The 15,073-nt window shown below is 52.5% G+C and overlaps 1 protein-coding gene across 5 annotated transcripts in view; it reads left to right on the forward strand.

The window, feature by feature from the left end:
* The window catches only part of DLGAP4 (DLG associated protein 4), a 146,373-nt gene that overhangs the window by 63,361 nt on the left and 67,939 nt on the right, over positions 1-15,073 (forward strand). For all 5 annotated transcript variants that reach the window (XM_027740466.2, XM_027740467.2, XM_027740468.2 and 2 more), the window contains exon 2: positions 12,576-12,669. The gene's annotated coding sequence lies outside the window, so the exon portion shown is untranslated. The remainder of the gene's footprint in view (positions 1-12,575; positions 12,670-15,073) is intronic.

Consider the following 15,073-nt stretch of genomic DNA (forward strand, 5'->3'; position numbering starts at 1 on the left):
CTGCGACAGGCTGGGAAGCAGGGGTTACATATATTCCCCATGATTTATGGAGCTGTGTGTGTGGTGAGACAGCCACATCCCTCCTACATCCCACACCCTGTCCTCCCACATTCAGCTCAGCCAGATCTCCTTCGCCCAGTGGTGACCTGTGTTCAGGCTGCTGGGTGCCTACCAGTGCCTGGCATCGGCCTGCCCTGGTCCCCAGGCTGTTATTCCCACTGGCTTGTGGCTCTGGCAGGGTTTAACCTTGGGGAGTCGGTGCTGCTGATGGGGCTGTGATGCTCATGCAGTCAGCAGTGGAGCTGCGCTGGCCCCACTCAGATGTCTGCGGGGCACAGAGCCTGGCACAGCTGCCCCCTCTCCTGTCCACTGTGTGCCTCAGAAACAAGGAAATACGTGACCCTGAAGATGTGTAAAGCTCAAGGGTGAGCATGTCAGCTATGGTCCCGTTGGAGGATTTGTGACATTGGCAGCCCGCAGTGACAGCCTTCCCATGGGAGCTGCTCTGGCTGCAGCAGGTGGGTGGCTGTACCCTAGTTCCCAAACTGGAGCAGGGTGCTGGCTGGGGCCACCTGGGTACCCTACAGCTTGGGAGCATGAGGTTGCCATGCTGGGACTGGGGACCAGTACTCGTCCCAGAGTGGGATGTTCCCAAAGTACAAAGGAGTCCACAGTGTGCAAAGGCTGCTGGTGTCCCTGGATATATTTTAGGACAAGAGGAAATGGCCTGGAGTTGTGCCAGGGGAGGTTTATGTTGGATATTAGGGAAAATTTCTTCACTGAAAGGGTTGTCATTGGGACAGGCTGCCCAAGAGAGTGGTAGAATCACCATCCCTGGAGGTGTTCAAAAGATGTGTGGATGTTGCACTTGGGGACATGGTTTAGTGGTGGACCTGGCAGTGCTGGATTAATGGTTGGACTCGATGACCTCACAGGGCTTTTCCAACTCTAATGATTTTATGATTTTGTGATTCTGTCCCCTCTCCAGCTCACTCTCCCACTGTAGGTAGCTCACAGATCCTTTTCAGCTGCAGAACCTCATCCTCCCAAATTTGATCTCAGTTCTGCTTCACCATGAACTGCAGACACACAACACTATCCAGTGTTGGTGGACCCCACAGCTGCATGTTGGGATCAGCATTCCAGTAGACATTTTTTCCTGTTTCTTGCTATATAACAGACTGAAGAAGAATTTTCTGGAGTCCTGGGCTGAGAGGTGAATTACTCAACCGGACAGAGGCAGGGAGGGAGCTGAGAAGCTGCACACTTGGCTGCAGCCCTGCAGAGCCTGTCAGGGTGTGCTACTGTGCCTCAGTTTCCCCCTCTGTGATGAGGGGACGGCTGCTTGCATGGGGCATTGCTGCCACATGGGCACCCAGAGGAGGGGCTGAGCTGAGCAGAGTAGATCACAGGGTGGTTTGGATGGGAAGGGATATTAAAGACCATGCAGTTCCACCACCCTGCTCTGGGCTGGGACACCTCCTACCTTGAAGCAGACCAGATTGCTTCAAGTCCCATCCTACCTGGCCCTTGAACACTTCCAAGGATAGGGCAGCCACAGCTTCTCTGGGCAAGTTGTTTTAGAGTAAATGGGTGATTTTAGCACCCAAAGTCCTCAGTGAAGGCCTCTGAACCACACTGGAAAATGCATTTATTTTCCTGCATCCCCATTCCAAATGGGACACAGCTGGTGTGGGAGCAGAGGGGAGCGCCAGCTCTGCTCCTGCTGCAGTAACCCTGTCCCAGGGCTGAGGCTTGCTCCAGGGGACACAGAGGGGCTCCAGGGGACACACAGGGGCTGCCATGGTTTTGGATGGCAGCTGTGGACAGTGGCTGCTGCACATGGGTGTGCTTCAGATTGGGAAATGGTAAGAATGTGTTTAAACTGCTAAAAGGTGGCCTAAAACTGCAAAAAGAAAGGAGAGCCCACAGCTCCCTCGGAAGGACCTCAGATATCTGGAACCTGTTTGCTGCAGTCAGGGTCTGATGTCCTTCTTAGTTGGGTTTTACTTTGCAAATAGTCAGGATTTCATGTTTCATCCCTCTGCTTTGGTGAGGAACTTGGAGGGCTCAGCACTACCACCCATGGCCCAGCTACCTGAGCAAAGGGCTGTCCTGCCACCCCTACACAGCTCACCCTTTCCTTTCCCCTCATAGTATCCTCCGGGGCTCTCCTGTGTTGCACCAGACCAGTAACCTTGTGGGGAAAAAAACAGCAAAACAGAACATTCTGTGATTCTGTGGAACAGTGGCAGCTGACTGGAAACCTTCCAGTCCAAAAGGAGCTTTTCCACTGCACCTGGTTGATGTGGGGCCCCTTGGAGGAACAGGAACTGATTATCCCGGAATCTGCCTCTGTGTGCAGGGGGACCAGAACAAAACATATCCTTCTACCAAGAGCACCTGTGTCTGTATGAGGTGGGTCCAGGTCCACTCCAAAAGTCCAGCCAGCTCCATGGCAGGTTTTTGCCAGGCTTATCCAATTGAGGTATAGCCACCTCCAGAAAAAACACCATTAAGAGACGGTGAGAATTTAGGCAGATGGACTGTGTGTCTCCAGACCTGTGGGCAGGTGATGGGGAAGAGCCTCTGGTCTCTTCACATGCTGCTGTGTTTAAAAATTTAGCAGCTCTAATTTTAGGCACAGTAGGTGAGTCCAACTGAATTCCAGTCCTGAGAAAACAGCAGGACCTTGGCTGGACTTTGGAGATCCCACACCCCTGGGGATCCCCTGGAATACTCAGGTTGGAAAAGTCCAAGAGGTCAGAGGCTGAAAACAGGAGTGATGTGGGTCCCCAGCCAGCCCCAGTGGCAAACATGGCCAGGTTCCCTGGATGGATCTGCATCCCTTGGCATGGGGGTTTCCCTGCAGCCAGGGTCTTTCCCAACAGCCGGATGCCAAGAGTGCTGCATGCAGGGCATACCTTATGGACCCAGGGAGTGGGATCCTGGCATATGAGCTCCAAAAGGATTTAGGGGGGAAGGTAAGGAAGCATTAAATGCAGGATCCCAGCGAGGCCAATCCTAAGGGAGCACAGTCAGCCTTGCAAATCCCGAGGATGCCTGGCTTGTTTGAAAGAAAGGGGATGCATTCCTGGGTAAACACAAGGGTGAAGAAGAAAGAGCTCAGCTAAAGGACACCAGAAGTGGTGCAGTGTTTGGGGATGTTTAGGCTGGAAACTCACGTTTTGATTTTTTAGATCCTCTGGGGAACTCGCCTGCCAAACTGTGCAAGTGAAAATCCATTTTTTTTAAAGTCAAAATGCTTTCTCTCAGTACTTCCCTCCAGGATGCCTCAGCAGCAGTGTCAGAGTTCCTTCCATTTAATCTAATTTTATGATACTTATAAAATCCCATCAAAGCTGGAACTGGAAGCAGTCTGTCTGTCTGTGAGGACAACAGGGCTCATAATCTTCCTCTCATTCTTCTCTAGTTTTACTTTCTCTTCAAGTATTTCTGCCCCAGTCCCTGCTATGGTCTCCACCCCACCTCCTCCGTGGTTGTCCCCTCTCCATCCCAGAGCACATAGATGATTCCCAGCACATCTCCTGCCTCCCCAGCCCTGCCATGTGCAGCAGGAAGAGCAGAGGAACCACCATGACCTGCCAGTTTTGCCTGTCTGGTGTCTCCTGGCCCAACCATCCTTTGCATTTATCAGGCGTCTAGAATAGGAGCCATGTCAATGCAACTCTTCCTCCCAGGAGTGTTCAGAGGATTAATTAGTTAATGTTTGCATGGTGCTTTCAGGATAAGTGCCAAGCATGATGACAGTAGGAGCAGAACTGGATTCCTTCATCCCATCTCCTTCCTTTCCTCACATGGGCTGATGCTGGCAGTGAGTGTGTCCATTCTGTGCCAGGTCATCTCTGAGGGGGAGGGGACAGCATGGGAGAGAAATCACTAATGGGGAGAAAATCAAAAACAGAACTGCAGAATCGTGAGACTGGGAGGGACCTTAAAGCTCATCTCATTCCAGCCCCCTGTCATGGGCAGGGACACATTCCGCTAAACCAGGTTGCTCTAAGTCCCGTTCAACCTGGCCTTGGACACTTCCAGGGATGGGGCAGCCACAGCTTCTCTGGCCAACCTGTGCCAGGGCTTCACCACCCTCACATTGTGATATTTCTTCCCAGTATCCCATCTCACCCTGCCCTCTGGCAGTGGGAAGCCATTCCCCCCGTCCTGTCAATCCAGGCCTTGTCCAAAGTCTCTCTCCAGCTCTCTTGCAGCCCCTTTGGGCACTGCAAGGGGCTCTGAGCCTTCTGTCCTCCCTGAAGCCTTCTGTCCTCCAGGCTGAACAACCCCAGCTCTCTCAGCCTTTCCTAATGGGAGAGGTGTTCCATCCCTCTAATCTAATGTTTCACCCACAGGACCTTCTTTTCTTCTTTATTCCAGACTATGCAAAAGAAAAAAGAAACTCCAGTTGTTCCACCAAATTTCTTTCTGTCATCCATGCCAGCTGCCCCAAGGGCAGCTGGTTCTGGGGGAGTTCCCAGCAGCTCTCCTTGTCCTGGAGCACTACAAGGGAAGCTGAGGCAGAGGTTCCCTGTCTGAGCAGGACAAGTTCAGCATGTTGGACAGCATGGCTAGAATTTCCAGCTGGAGAATTCCCACCAGCTGTACCCCAGCCCCGCCTCCATCTCCTTGTACATCAAGTCACTGCACTCAGCTGTGCCTGGGCTGGGGAGTACGTGTTGTAACTGGTGATGTTAATTAAGAGGTTACGGGACTGATGGAGATTTATTTTCAGGCTGCCTGCTAGGAACTGGTTATACACAACTGGGAAATGGAAAATTGACCTCCTGCTCCTTTCCTGTCTTCTCCACAGCAACAGTTAATTATTGTGGCAGGTGGTGGGAGCCACGGGATGGGCTCCTCTAGTGGCACTCCCCTGAACAGGCCTGGGAGCAGCTCTACAGCCTGGCTCTGGAGCCTGGTCCTCACCGCCCTCCATCCATCCCAGACTCTGATCCACTGGAGCCTGGTCTTCATCTCTTACCATCCTGGATCCTGATCCAGGCAATCTGCCCCTTCCTTGTCTTTTCCCAACTCCCAACCGGTGCAGCCTCAGGGAGGGAGAGGCTGATCATGGATGTGGAGATCTTTAAGCCTGGAAAGTGATGGGATGTGGTCAGCAGCGGGGAGTGGTGGGCAGGCAGATTGGTCAGCTCTGAGCTCAACTCTGGACTCAGGGTGTGTGACACTATATCCCTGGGAACTCCTTGCACAGCAGGAACCACAGGAGCTGGCACTGGGCACAGTTCAACGGACAGGAGGTCCATCCCTTTCTCCATAGCTGATCTGCCTCCTCCTGTGCCTCAGTTTCCCCTGAGTAAGGGTGATAGTTTGAACAAGAGTGATGGTTTCTGTACTTACCAGGGTTCATCCATGTACTGCAGCAGTCTCCAGAACCAGTGGCTCCAGTGGGTACAGAATGCTCTGGTTTTCCACACTTGTGCAACATGAAGTAGTCCCTGATGTGTTTTCCTCCATCTGGCCATGTGCACAGCCTTGTTCTCCATCCCTTCACTGTGCAGCAGCCTGGAGCCACTGGCTCCTGCCTGCCTGGATCCAACTGGACTGTGCTGGGCCACCCTGAGGAACTCCCCTGGGCTGGGTGGGCTGGGAGTCTCTGGACTATGACCCCCCCATTCTCTGTTTGCAAGGAGACAGATGATGCCAGAGGGGTCCAGGCTCGGGGAGAAGCTGCAGCTGCCTGGAAAAGCACAGAAAGGCTCTCCAGCCTGCCTGGCTCCGTGCAGGCTCCAGGCTCCATCTGTGCCCTGCCTCAGCCAGCAGCAGAGAGGGGGAGAACAGGCAGCACTTCATTTTTGGGTACTTTTAACCCTTGAGTTCCAGGTGACCTGCAAACACAGCCCACAGCCCCTCCACAGCCTCCTGGGTAGTGCCAAAGCCCAGCACAGCAGTCGCCCATAATGCTTTTATAATCTCTTTCCTGGACATGACTATTCCCCCAGGAAAGGGAGGGGGAGGCATGATTAATTTTCATTAGCCTTGTAAGTATAAGCTTGCTTCTGCTAGTCTTGCCCTGTAATTGGGGTGCCTGCAGAAAGAAGCTGGGATTTGCTGGTGACTCATGGGAATCTGGGCCAGCCTGGACATCCCACCCTGGGCAGGAAAAGGGAAGAGGCTGGGGCCTTTCAGAGAGACAGAGCTTCCCTTGATCCAGAGCGGAAAGGAGCAAGGAACAGTGGTACTCTGAGGGCAGAGGGCAAAGACCCCTGGGAAGAGGAAAAAGCCCAGCCAGGGAGAGGGAAAGGCCACCAAAAGGAAGTGTAGGCTGACATTATTCAAAGGAAAATGAAAGCAAACCTTTTGGCCCAATAGCTGGATGTTGATGTATAGATGTAGGATCATCTAAGTAGGAGTTCAGTGACATGGAGATGAGATAGGAAAGGGGCATCTGGGCATTTGCTTTGAATCTGAGGCTGAGTGACCTACATCAACCAGTGCCTAGGCACACAGCTGTGTCCAGACTACCAGGGAAATACCTGCACCATAAACAGGCCTCTACAGCTGAGGACACCTCTGTGAGAGGGGCGACATGGGCTGGGATCTGAGAAGCACAGCCTGCCCCAACACAGAGAACAGCTGCTTTGGTGACTCTGTTCCCTAACATGAGGACAAAGCATCCAGAAAGGAATCAAGGAGGAATCATTTTCCACAGGCAAAATTCACCTGTGAAACTCACTGCTCTGAGATATCAGAATCACAAAGCTAAGGAAGTTTCAAAGGAAAAATTAAAAAGGCTGAAAGGGATGTGGATAAGGAGGATGTCCTTGCCCACAAGAGGGGAAAGCCAGTCTTTGGGTCCTCTGGAAAACACAATGTCCAGGATGCCACCAGCCTGGGGCACCTCCAGGAATGCCTCCATCTCAGCATCAAGGGTCTTCCCTGATGGGTGTGGGCCAAGGCAGGACCTGTGCTATGCGCTGCACATGTGCCCAGTCCTACAGCCTCCACAGGAGGAGCCTCCTGCTGAAGAACTAACACAGAGCCCTGTCAGGGAACGGTGCTTTCCCAACCCAGCAGATGCAGCAAAAACCCTTCTTGAAAGAGCTGTTTGCTAAGGAAAAAACAATTGGCACACTAATTAAAAGTGACTGATTAAAGGACTGAAAAGGAATTACTCATCGTAATCATTAAATGCGGCATCTGCAGAGCTCTCCTTGCTATCGGAGCACCAGCATCCTCCGCTCCACAGCGGCAACACGGCTGCTCAGCACTCAGAGGAGCATGGAGCAGCCCTGACTGGCACAGCAAGGCCTCCCCTCCAGCACAGCCCTGCAGCCACCAGCACAACCCTGTGGCCACCAGCACAACCCCATGGCCACCAGCCCTGCTCATCCCAAGGAGTTGCTACGAATTGATCCACTGCAAGGCAGTGACAGTCAGTGTGACAGTAGGCAGAGCAGAGCAACACAGCAACACAACACAGCTCAGCACCACTCAGTGCGGTCTGCCCTTACCTGGGTCTGCCACAGACGGCTTCTCCAGGTGCTTCATCCTTTCCATCCCTTGCCAAGAGGCAGCCGTGATCAGCACAGAGCAGGGACCTGCCCCAGGGAGGTCCAAGTGTTTCTGCCTCCGTGGTACCCTGTGGGTGATGTGAGTTATCCCGGGTGACATTCCAGGAGCTTTGTAGCACAGAGGGTTGCCGGAGCCAGGGAAGGGACAAGGCCAAGGGCTTCTCAGCGGGACAACACAAGCGTGGGACTTTCTGACAAGTGGTAGTGTGGGAGACCTGGTTTAGGGAATTTTTACTGAGATTTTGGGTGGCCATGTCAGGTTGTGCACAGCCCCAGTGAGAGATGTTGTTCTTTGTCTGCTCAGGCTGACAAGGGATAGTCAGTGTTAGGGAGGGGGAGCAAGGAGCAGTGGCATGGACAGACCCTTCAGGTGTTCCTGACACTGGGGAGCAGGTTGGCTCTCAGTGTGGTCAGGACATGGCACTTTGCAGCCCACCCTGCTCCAGGCCCCAGGCAGGAGCAGAATCACGGGTTCCCTGGGTGAGGAGAGCAGCAAGAACAGCCTGTGCTGAGCCGCAGGCTGGGGACAGGCTGGGCAGCACCAGAGGTGGCTCCGAGCCAGTGCTTCTGGCCTTCTCTTTACTCCACAGCCACATTCCAGCTCTGGCTGGCTAACCCACCTCTGCAATCCAACCCTATGTGCTCTGGCTTTGCTAATCAGCCAAGGGTTAGAATAAGAGCCGGCAGAGATAGTGAGAATCAGCCCATCCCTGTTAAGTCCATATATTCCCAAGCAGAATGTAAGTGCAACTGTAGGACTGGAAATATGCTTTTCTTTGGCTTTGGGTCAACGTACCTCCATCCTTTTCCACAGTCACTCATATTAGATTGGATATTAGGGAAAATTTCTTCGCAGAAAGGGTGGTCAGGCACTGGAACAGGCTGCCCAGAGTAGTGGTGGAGTCACCATCCCTGGAAGTGTTCAAAAAACATATGGACATGGCACCCGTGGGCACGGTTTAGGGGCTTGGCAGTGCTGGGTTAATGGTTGAACTTGATGATCTTAAAGGGCTTTTCCAACTTTAATGATTGCATGATTCTGTGGACATCTACCCAGATACCGAGCTGACAGAAATGGACCCTCTTTTCTAGTAAGACACTGTCGGTGCCACACACAGGCCCTGCTTCTACTGCCATGTCCTGCACTGACCAAGGCAGGGTCTCACTTTAACCATCATTCTGTACAGATGTGTCCAACTGTTGAGCCACCATGTTCCTCATGTCCATCTTGGGGTTCCTCTTAGTTGACAGTGATGTGGCATTTGGGTCAGTCTTTACATCTTTGGGAGTCATGATGGACTCAGCCTCTTGCTGACTCCAGCTTCCATAAATCTTAGGCACGACAAGTGCACATTGTCCTTGTGTTCAGGGCACCTTCCTGTCAGGTGAACAGGAAGAGGAACAGCCCCTGCTGTGTGCTGTAACCTCGTTTCCCTGCTCCCGTGACCCAAACAACTCCTCTGCTGACAAGGCATCTCTCCAGGAACCTTCTGGGCTCCAAGAGAGGAGCGCCTTCCTCACAGCTCAGCAGGACTGGATCCTTCACTTTCCATTGTTGAGCTGCAGCCATCTCTAAGGTGGCAATAGCAAGGATCAGGAATGCCACATCAGTCATTTCAAGGTCTTCTCCAGCCACACCTCAAGGCCAACAGAATCACACAGGCTACAGCAGAGCAGGCTGTGGCCCTCCTCTCCTAGACTCGGAGGGGCAATAATCACGAGCTCCCATCCTAGGCTTGGAGGGGCAATAATCACGAGCTGATTCTCCAGTGAGGCTTTGCTGCAGAGTGTCTGAGACCCCAGTTCACCAAAACTGTCTTGAATCACATGGGGAAGGGTCATCAGTTTACCAGCAGGACAACCCTGAGCAAGCAACAACATGGGAGTGGGCATACCACCCTGGATGGACCCTTGGCTGCTTCCTCCATCATTCTGTGCCTTCATTGCCTGGAAACTCAGGGATCCCAGCTCCCTCCTGCTCCCCACCATTCCCTTGCTCTGCAGTCCACTTGCCTGAGCTTACAGCACCTCTCATGGCCTTCCATGCATTGCCTTCAATCCCACCCTGTCATACAGCAGCCATGAGCGTCCCACCCATGAGAATGGGAAGAAGAGGGAGATGCTGGAGGGAGAAAGAGGGATGATGGAGGTGAATGGCTGGTCAGTAACATAACGTAGTTGTGCTGGTGGCACAATTGTTCATTTGCATTTCCTTGGGGTGTTGATGCTGATATTAATTAAAAGCAATTATAGTGCCACTTTTTCAGTACAAGAGCAGCATACAAAGGGAAAAGTAGTGTTACACACCAGCATGCTTCTTCTTCCAGAGCTTCAATGGCATCGTTTAGTATGAGGAACCTGCTGGGTGAGGGGAGGCCTGGCACCCAGACATTTTCCTCCTCCCACATATCAGATGTGCAAAGGGGTGCCTGGATTGGCACTGTTCTTGGGTGTCTGGGGTACCCTGAGAGTGCTGGTGACAGGCACAGACGTGATGAGTGATGTCAGCACTGAACAGATACTTCCATCCCAATAGCTACTGGATGCTGGGCGCTTGTGGTGGATATCTGTGCACCCAGGAGGGATGCTGAGACCATTCCTAGCAGATGCTGATGGCTTCCATGATGGACATGAGTGGGTCTAGTGGTACATAGTGCTACCCTCCATCACAGCTTTAGAGCAGGACAGCGATAGCAGGTGACAGAGATCAGTGGTGCTGGTGCTCTGGGCGGCTGGAGGCAGCACTGGCCATGGATACTGGCTGTGCTGGTGGCTGTCACAGGCTCTACACCTCTGAATCACTGGCTCAAACCTAGCACAGCTCACTAGTAGCTGGAATTCACCTTTCCCATGGAGAGAGCTGTGAAACGGCCAAATGGTGTCAGTGCAGTGGCTGCTGATGGCTGTCTGTGGGACCTGGACGTGTCACAAGTAGTCCTGTCACAGTCACACAGAGCTGCATCCACACAGTGCTGGGAGCAGTGGGCTGTTGGCAGCGACCTGGCACCTCACTGACATCTTGAGCTCAGGAATGTCTGGATTTGGGGTGGGGAGTTGTTCCTTGCTTTTAAGAGCTGATATCTCCACAACAGAGGCCTCCTGGGTTAGGAAGGGGCACATGAGCTGCACTTTCTGGATCAGCATGTGTCTCTGCTTTCATGGCCCTGGCCCAGACTCAGCAGCAGGAAACAAAAAAACAGGTGTTTTGGTGTAGAAGACAGATGAGCTCTGGGGGCAGATGTGGCTGCCCTTCCTCCTGTTTGGCTGTCCCAGGGCCTGCACCTTTCCTTTAATCATTCTCTCCATAGTATTGGGGTTCAGGTGGGAAGGTGATGAGGGTTTGTACCAGATTTAGGAGGGTGGTCTTCTGATTTTCCCAGGCTTTCCATTCTTCTGTCTGTTGGGATATCCGCCATGAGAGCCTCTCAGTGGACAAAAAGTCCTCTTATTCTCTACTTGCACTGTACCTATCCATCTATCTAGTCTTTGCTTCCTTGGAGCACATTCTAAGGAGGACTTTTGAGCCTGTTTGAAGGAAACACGGTGCCTCTGCCATAACCCAAGCATAAATGCACCTGGGATGTCTGTAATCCACCCAGGTATGAGTTAACCTGAGGATAAAACCCCTGTTGCTGGACGGTGGCAGGTGACAGAGCGGAGTCTCATGGGCACTGAAGTGCCCATCTCTCTACAAAGAACTGTTGTTTCATCTCTGGCACTGGGGCACCAGTTTGGTCATCTTTTGCATCATCAGAGAGGCAGTCAGGCCCAGTACTCAGATCCAGCTTTCTTTGAAAAATTGCCAAGGTTCATATCCTTGTCCTGGTTTTCCATGTATCCTCCCAGCCAAGAAACTGGGGTTCACCTATTTTAATCCCCCCTTGAGCTCTAGACAGGCCTTCTCAAACCCAGATGGCCACCTCTGTTCAATTTGGAATGAAAAAGCTGTCCTAGGAAGGCTGACTCCTCTTTTGAGTTCCCAGGCCATTCCCATCTCTTACTTCCCAGCAGCAAGAGGCTGAGTTCCTCAGTTTGTCCCAGAACCTCATAGTCCAGGACAGAAAGGCTTGGATATTTGTTAATGTAAATCCCAAATAGTATTTAACCTCACTGATTAGGTAACTCAGGCTATGTTCACTGTGTGGTGCATAGGATTTTGAGGACACTAAGAATCACTGGGGGTTTTTCCTTTCTTTATTTACCTGACTTTTCCTGCAGGGAGTATTTTTCCAGTTGTTTGCAGTGTGGCTGATGGTGGATGGCAGGAAAGGAAGAAGCACAAGGCTTTAGCTGCAGCACAGTAGCACCTAGTGACCAGATGGGAGAGGTTTACAGGGTTTCCAGTGTGAGCTGCTCGAGCAGGGGTTCAATGAGCAGCATCACTAGGTGAGAGTCAGACGCGGGTTTTGGCAGTGCATAGCTGGGACATGCCAAAGGGAACACCAAAGGCTGCCATCTGCCACCCCAGCCAGGTGTTTATCCCCAGGATATTCCTTTGTGCCTCTCCAGTGTCTGCTCTCCCAGGGCTCAACTCAAGGGCACAGCCCAGAGCATGAGGCACAGAGGGTTACAGGATCCCCCCTGCCCAGGGCTGCAAAGGGGGTCCTTAGGGGGTTATTCCATGACAAAGAAACAAGGGCAGGAAAGTCAAAGGGCACTTTCCCATGAAGGGGATCACCCCAGTCATGAGCCCCCAGACAAGGAGCAGGGGCACTTTGGATGTTTTCCTCCCCACTTGGCTGATTTCCAGTCCATCCTCTCAGTCCATGTGACCCACAGAGGGACATGGGACTCACTTCCACATCTTCCCCTGCTCCCATGGGCATTGCCTCTGCTTCCTCACATAGGGTGCTGTCTCCTGTTTGCCCTGTGTCTTTGCTAGGACTGAACTGGCACAGTCTCAGTGTCAGGCAGAACTATCCTGTGTTTATGGCATCGAGATTGTGGCTTGGGATGTTCATCAGGAAGATGCCTCTCTGATCTCTGTGACCTGAACATATTTTCCCTTTTCTCTCTGCCCAACAGGTCTTCATGAGGGACAGCCCTGGAGCCCAGAGAGACACATGGTGCACAGTATACTGAATCCGGCCTAGTCCTCTAGCCCAGCAAGCTGTGAGAGGTACAGTATGGCCCAGGGGTGACTTTGGGACTACAGAAACAGGGATGTGGGGGACAGACCCAGCTGTGTGTTTGTGGACAAGGGTAGTGGAGCAGGAGGGAGGAGGAGACTGGGGAAGGGGAGCTGGGAGGGTGATTCAATGACAATTCTCCAACCATCTAGTAGTGAATCCTGCAACACGCCCCTCACAAAGTAAAGTTATGAAATCTCATCCCTATTGCTATAGTAACGTCACGCCTCCGCGCTGACCCACTTTGAGACAAAGGAAGTGTTCCCGAGCTCCAAGCATGCAGGAGGCTGTGGATGGTCCCAGTCTGTGCTCTGAGGGAATGGCAGAGGGAGCTGCTGGCTTCTCCCTCCCGCTCCTCTTTGCCCCAGGACCCTCACGCAAGAGGAGCTGCTTTGTTTAAGGCACTGAGCAAATCCGCTGCCAAAGAGCATCTCTATCCTGCATCCCAAATGCAGGGAGGGCCCTGCCTAGCATCATCTGGACATGTCTGGCTTCATTTGGACATTTAAGCAGTGAGAACATCTGTCCTGGAGCAAAGCAACATCCTTGCACAGCAGCAGAGACCTGGTGGTGCAGCAGTGACAGCCCTCATCATTTGGGGCATGCTGTAACTACTCTGCCACAAACATCAAGGGCAAGGAGATACAGAATCATAGAATCACAGAATATCCTGAGTGAGAAGGTACCCACAAGGACCATCAAGTCCAACTCCTGGCCCTGCACAGGACACCCCAAATTTCCTGCCATGTGCCTCAGAGCATTGTCCAAACCCTCCTGGAGCTCTGGCAGCCTTGGGGCCGTGCCCACTGCCCTGGGGAGCCTGGTCAGTGCCCAACCACCCTCTGGGGGAAGAACCTTTTCCTGAGATCCAACCAAACCCTCCCCTGACACAGCTCCACCTGTTCCTTCGAGTCCTGTCGCTGGTCACAGAGAGCAGAGATCGGTGCTGCCCCTCCACTGCCCCTCGTGAGGAAGCTGCAGACCCTGATGAGGTCTGACCTCAGTCTCCCCTTCTCCAGGCTGGACCTCCTCCTCCCCGTTGTGGTCCTTGGTGCCCCCAGTCTGGGGACTGCTGCTTGCTCTGGCAGCACAGTGAGGCAGGAAGACTCATATGGGGCTTGGGCAGGGTGGTAGCACAGGAGGCCAAGCAGAGTCTCTGTCTTCCTCTCTGTCACAATTTTTCAGTTCAAAAGTGGACTCCCTGGGAGTCATAGCATAGGCAAGGTAAGGGCTTTGCTCCACAGAGGTCTTTGCAAACATTTCCCCACCCCCTCCAGGCACCTTGAACAGCCCTGACCAGAATAGGTCAGGTTTGGTCCAGAATGTTCTCATTAGCTGCTTTTCCACATGAGCAGGACATGACCACCCTTGTGGTCTCCAGCATGTGCCCCAAGTGCAGGTGGGTTTCAAAGACAAAGACACGTTTGCTGCCCTGGTCCTTCCATTCCAACCACCTCATCAGCTCTCCTGCTCTCTTACAGAAAAATCCCTTTATTATCTGTCTCATTTATCTCATCTGACCTACTTAATGCTTTGCATTTCTTGCTTCAGAGCAGATCCCATGTCATGGAGAACTTTGAGAAACTTCTATTTAGGGACAGACAAATAGGTTGTGAAGTTTCTGGGGTTTTGCTCCCTTAAGAGTTGATTATATTACCAATGACATTGGCATGGAAATAAGTTCTCTGTGTCTCACAGGAGTTCATCTGCTCCTCCAGCTTAGCCAACACCTGAAGTTAAAAATCTCTGTCATATTACAACCTTTGACTTTCACAGCATTGGGCTGTGCTGATACCAAAAAAAAAAAAAGCATTTAGAGCATTTAAGGAAGATAAATTATTCCTCATCTGTTTTGGGATGGCACCAGTCAGATCCCATCCCTCCTTATCGCCCCAGCGTGCACCAGCAGGCAGTCCCAGCAGAGATGTCCCTTGGCCTGAAGAACAAGCAGGAGACCACAGGTATGGGTGGCAATAGGGCAATATTCAGCGACTGTGAGACCTCAGGACCTGTGAGCAGATCCCACATTCTAAAGGCACAAGCCATTTATTCAGATGTGAGATGAAATGTGAGGAGATCCTTCCCCTGGGACACAGCAGTGCTGAGGGATCAGCGCCACACACTCCGTCGAGCTCACACACCAACGCAGCCAACTCTGGGGTTTGGTCCATCTGGTGAGAGCTGCCTGGCAAGGGGTTGAGGATGGGCTGGGTGAGCCCCTGGGACACCCGCAGGCAAGGGGCAGACTAGTCCTCTAAAGTGATTCCCCATCTCCCAAGGAGGGATGCCTCACAGGTGAGACGTGTGGCTACTGTCTCCCCTCCATTGCTGTGCAGAGAGTGCCTGGTTCTGGTGATACTGTCACAGTGGGAACATCCATGTGACATTAACTCC

Source organism: Pipra filicauda, unplaced genomic scaffold (assembly GCF_003945595.2).
Source record: "Pipra filicauda isolate LSUMZ 115617 unplaced genomic scaffold, ASM394559v2 scaffold327_size997775_pilon, whole genome shotgun sequence".
NCBI classification, from domain to species: domain Eukaryota; kingdom Metazoa; phylum Chordata; class Aves; order Passeriformes; family Pipridae; genus Pipra; species Pipra filicauda.